We start from the raw sequence: 5,992 nt of genomic DNA, 5'->3' as shown, positions 1-5,992 counted from the left end.
TATATATATATATATACAACCTGAAGCACAGGGAAAAAGTCAGAGAAAAAAACATAAATGCACTTAAGAGAAGTGGGACATAGTCAAAATACGTTACGTGTCTGTAACTGGAGTCCCAGGAAGAGATAACAGAGAAAGGGGGAGATAAGCAGTATTTGAAGAGAAAAATGACTGCAAAAGATTACTTTTACTTTATATTATTTCTTAAGTCTCAATAATAAGTGTGTACTAAATGATATTATTCATATAACATTTACAAAGACCCTTACCTGAAATACCTCAATAATTCTTTTCAGTGTGAGATAAATCTGAGTTCAGTACTTTAAAAAGTTATAATCAGAAAATTTTTAAACTGAATGGGATTTCAAAGATGATTTATCCCAAGCTTCTTCATTTTATTTAAAGTCTGAAGCAATTAAAAAACTTTAGTAGGGTGACTTTATAACAGGTAACCCTTTAATTTTTCATTTCATTCTATTCATGGATACATTGTCTCTGTAGATTACGTATTGATCTTCTTACCAATTGACCCAATTAGATGGGGAGGAGAAGTGAATATTTTCTGTTTTACTCTCAAAGCATTCAGTTATGCACTAAAATAAGAAAGAGGATACTTTGGAAAACAATTTCCTGGCCATTCTGGTTTATTATAATTAATCTAAAGAAAAATTATTACAATATTATCAGTTGGCATTTGGAATCTCCAAATTTGTTCTAGTTCTATTAGATATGTACTAGATTACCCAGATTTCTGATCCTGTTGAATTTCTTGGATGTCCCGTTTCATTTCTCATTCTGGCCATGTGTTAAGTCACAGTGTTAGACACTTAAGCCTTTATCTGATACTGTGTTGTCAGTTGTCACCTCTCTCTAAAGTCAGAGTGCAAAGCCTGCCTCTCTACTCTTTACAAACCGTACAATTTGTACATGACCTAATGTCTCTCAGCCTCAGTTTCTACATGTGTAAACTAAGGGTAATAAATAGCACCTACCTAATTAAATTGCACACTGGTTATACCAGTCTGTGTTCCGCAAATATTTTACCAAAGGCATTTATTACTTTCTAGTCACAAAAATAGAATTTATGAATAAGTAAATGATTCCTACCTAAGGTAGGTGTGAAGGCAATTTAATACAACAAAATTATCGAAGTAAAGCATTTACAACAGGGGAGAGCAAACAGCCCATGGGCCAAATCCAGTCGTCTGCTGTCTATTTTTATTAATAAAGTTTATTGGAACACAGCCATGCCCATTTGTTTCCATATTAAATGTGGCTGCTTTCATATTACAAAGGCAATTTCGGTTGAGTCGTTGCCACCGAGACTGTATAATCCACAAAACCAAAAATATTTACTATCTAGACTGTTATAGAAACAGCTTGCTGATTCTGACTTAGAACATAGCCTGGCATTAACAGTACATGTCACTTATTACTATAAGTTAGCTCTTTTTCCAAAACAATCCAGAATCACTATTCCTCTTAAATTCTTACTGATAAGTTTGCTTGCTAGTTAGGACATTCCATATATACATATACGCACAGTTTTATGGATTCTCCATTAGAGGAGCATTTTTGCAAAATGCTGAACTTGCTGGTACACTTCTTCTGTGGGTGAAAACAAATTTCTGGTACATTATTTTGTAACTAAAGAATAGTGATTTGGCACAGCTGGAATGAATATATTTTACATTTGACTTAATGATTTATAGAAGCTATTGAAAGCTGTGTAGGCTAATTTGAGCTATTGAATATAATGTGGATTTCTTTTTTACCGATTTTATAAAGTCAAGGTTTACTCATAATAAGTTAAAGCATTACAAAAAGACACTGTCCCCTTCCTTGGTGCTGCTGTATACAAGACCATTAAACACAGAACTTTTAGTTAATTTCAAATCATTAATGTGAGGAATTGTAGAAGGAATGGATATATTATGTTTTAGAAAGGCATGGGCAGTTGCTGTCTATGGCAAAAAAAGAGAGAAGCATATTTCTCTCTACTTGAAACTAATATTATTTATAAAGGAGAAGTGAGCTAGGAGATAATGATTGGATAGAGCTTGTCTAACCAGACAACTTCGGAAATCCATGGCTTCTTCCTCATGCTATTCCTGGAAACAGCCTTTTAAAATTGTTCCCATGAAACGTTGGGTCATAATCAACACGGAACCGTCACGAGGGTGACTATTATAATAGTCAGCACCAATACTAAGAGCCAAAATGAATCATTAGATATCTGTATTTGCATGCTAAGGGAGTATGTCTGAGTTTTTATATCCAAGCTCATGTAATTATTATACACAAGGTACCATTATCCCCAGACAGGACTTTTTGTACATAATACATAATTTTTTATTGACTAGCAATTAAGTAATTTGTATTGCATTGTAATGAAATCTGTCTAGATGAGGAGGAATTTAGGTAACTGTAGAAATCCACAATGATTCTGAAATCATAATGACATGATCAAAGCCAGCATACTTGGTGCATGAAAGTTACAACAGAAGTCTATTGCTCTACAATATAACAGACTAAAGAGTAAGTGACAACACTGAAGAAAGCTATGAGAAATAATGCGCAGGAAAGATCATCAGAACTTGCTGATTAACTCCAAGTAGAGTGATGGACCAAAGTAAGAAATCAAAGAATCCCTCACTTCCACTGTGTGTGGAAAAAATATTTAATAGTATCCAAATAAAGTATTATTGATAATTTGAGAATTGTGATGCATTCCAACATAAATTCAGGTTCAATAAAGAAAAAAGGGTGTCAGTCTGAACCTTAGCATTTGGGAGGAGGATATTCACAATAGCCAAAATATGGGAACAACCTAAGTGTTTGTTCATGGATGAATGGACAAAGAAAATGTGATATATACAATGGACTATTGTCCAGCCATGAAAAGCAATGACGTTCTTCCATTTGTAACAACATGGGTGAACCTGGAGGGTGTGATGCTATGTGAAATAAGCCAGACACAGAAAGACAAATACTGTAGGAGCTCACTTATATGTGGAATCTAAAATGGTCCAACTCGTGGAGGCAGGGAGTAGAATGCTGGCTGCCTGGGGATGGATGGTGGGGGACATGAGGAGGTGTTGGTCCATGGGTACGAACTTTCAGTTGGAAGATGAGTGAGCTCTGAGGCACTGACGTACAGCGTGGTGACTCTAGTTGATAGTGTGGTATGGAAGAAGGGAAGTTGAGGTCTGAGCCCATTTTGGACAGGGGCGTTGTTGGAGTGCGAGGCAGTAGGCTTTTTCATGGGATATATACTTTCCCATTTGGTGGTGCTCCCTGTTAGAATTGTCTTAGATCTGCTTTCTGGAACTCTTCGCCCACTTTTCCTGGAATGGCATCTGGCACAGTGAAAATTCTGCATGACAGTTTTTCATACATGGCTCCTCCAAGGTAAACATTTCCCGTAATTGTTACTCAGACAACGTGTTACCCAGACCCCGGAGGATACTGGCCCCTCTGTAATGTGTCTGCTTCAGAAATATGAGGTTCAAAATGGCACAAAGATCTCCAGACATGATATGACCAGAAGAATTTAGAGAATTCATAAGAATGGCAAATAGAAAGCAGAGATCAGTTCAGCTTGCTAGATCTTAGGGGAGTTGATATGACCTAAGAAAGTCCAATAGCATCATGGGAAGAGGCAATTCGAGCTCTCAAGGACAAAATTCCAGGATACATTTTGATAAAGTTGACCATTTCTTCCCAGGTGTGCCCCCATCAATTAGCTTGCACAGTAATAATCCGTTTTATGGGATGGAGGCCTGCTGAATATCTAACTCCACACATCTGGGGGGTTTTATCCTTGAGGATTTTATCGGGGGAACTTATTTTTGGTTAACTGTTGGCATCTTTTGATAAGCATCAGGTAAACTGGAAAACAAAACCAAGAAACAAAATAAAGCAGTCAAAAAAAAAGAAAAGATGTTTCAGTGTAGTCTTGACTTTGAGTCAAGAATATTTGCATCAAGTCATCATTGTATAAAAGATATCTGTGTCCCCAAATGCAGAAAGTACAAAATTTCCCCTCTTTATTATTTGGTTCTCTATATAATTGGAATTGGATAGTATGCATACTTTTATTTCTGGTTTGTTTCCCTTTGTCAAACATTTTGGTTATGAGATTCAAAATACTCTTGGATACAGTTGTAACTTGTTTATTGTTTATTCTACTAAATATATATGTGAGTGTGTGCGTGTGCACGTGTGTGTGTGTGTGTGTGTGTGTGTTGTATTCTCATGTTGGTGAGTGTTACAGCATTAGGATAGTACGCAATTTTCATTACTATGAATAGCACTGCTCTTAAATTCTAGAATATGTCTTTGGTGAACATTGTTATCCTAGAAATTGCAACATAATAAGCATGATACTATTTTTAATAGATTTAGAAATGATGAAAATAAACCATGTTGCAAGATTGTGTGTGCATGTGTGTGTGTGTGTGTGTGTGTGTGTGTGTGTGTGTGTGTGTGTGTGTGTAATGAGTAAAGGGGGAAGCCATGGACTAAGTATGTTAGGAGGGAGGTGGGGAAATTTTATCAGGTAGGAAGAAACCCAATGATTTCGATGGTACTGGTAATGTCTGGTGTTTAAATTGACTGGGGAATAGGCAGGTGTTCACTGTATTATTTTGCTTCATAACATACATGCGTACATGTTGCATATATTATCTGAAGTATCAACTAATAACAGAATCTAAAAGAAAATAGAACTGGACATGCTGTCTCATAGATGCCATTTCCTAGTCAAAACTTCAATGCCATGCATTATTAGTAAGATCTTCTGACAATAGCATATTCTCACATGAATCAGCAAAACTGGGTCACCTTCAATAGTTTTGAAAACTCTTGAGAAGTTGGTCTGTTAATGTTGAATTTTCATGTTTTAATCTATCCTGTGTGTTGTGGAAACTTCCTTTTATTTTTCTCCTTTTGTGAGTCTTGATAGACTTGTTCCCACTGGTTAAATGCCTGAACCTCCTTTACTGCACCATAAATAATGGGAGGGTGCATCTCCACAGCATCTGGAAAAATATACAAGAAAAAAACAAAAATACACTGCATCAATTTTCCTCCACACACTTGTAATATCCCTGGCATGGTGGCAATCTCTCTGTCCTTGTTGATTTAAGGACATGTGTAGATGGTTCCATTGCTGCTAGAAGCCATCTTGCTTGAAGAAAAGCCAACCTTCATGGCAGGGGAAGGAAGCAAAATGGATCTGCAGTTCTGGTAAACTTTGGATCAAACCAAACTTGAAGCCTTCACTGTCTTTCGATTTCTCTGGAGAGAGTAAAGCTTTCCTTATTTTATAAAGCGAGTTTAGGTTAAGAATACGAACACATGCCATATAAAGAACCCTAATGCAACATCTGACAATAACTGTCTCTGAGGAGCAAAGGTATAAAAAGTAGTTCTCAAGGTATGTCACTTCCTTTAGAAAGAGAACTAGCTTCAACTTGCAGGAGGTTAATTGAAAATCCCCACAGATAGAACTGAGCTGACATGAATACCTTTGAAGGACATCAAAGCATTTCTGAGTCCCTTAGGTCTTTTGATGAACTTGTAGTCCACTTGGCTCCATCTGGTATTTTTTTCATTAATAATTTCTGAAGCTTAATAGTTATTTCTTAAACTTATCACATACTTTTCCATTCCACTTCATTATGCTCACTAACATTAGTCATTTTGGTTCCATCGTGTGTGTGTGTGTGTGTGTGTGTGTGTGTTTACTTTCTAATAAGATGATTTTATTTTTCAAATGTTTTCTTTCTGAACTTTTAAAATGAAGATGGAAAATTCTAATATATAATTTCAGTGCATTTAAAAATGAATACTTTTGGATTATGGTGTGGAAGTAACTGTAGTCATAACTGGAAGTCATTTTGAAAGCTCTAAATGAATCCTTATTTTCTTTTAAAAATGTTAACTACCGTGGTTGGATACGCCTGATGAGCTTCCCCCTTACCCTTTC

This window comes from Hipposideros armiger, unplaced genomic scaffold (assembly GCF_001890085.2).
Source record: "Hipposideros armiger isolate ML-2016 unplaced genomic scaffold, ASM189008v1 scaffold_150, whole genome shotgun sequence".
Classification (NCBI taxonomy): domain Eukaryota; kingdom Metazoa; phylum Chordata; class Mammalia; order Chiroptera; family Hipposideridae; genus Hipposideros; species Hipposideros armiger.
Note: the sequence above shows the minus strand (reverse complement) of the source record.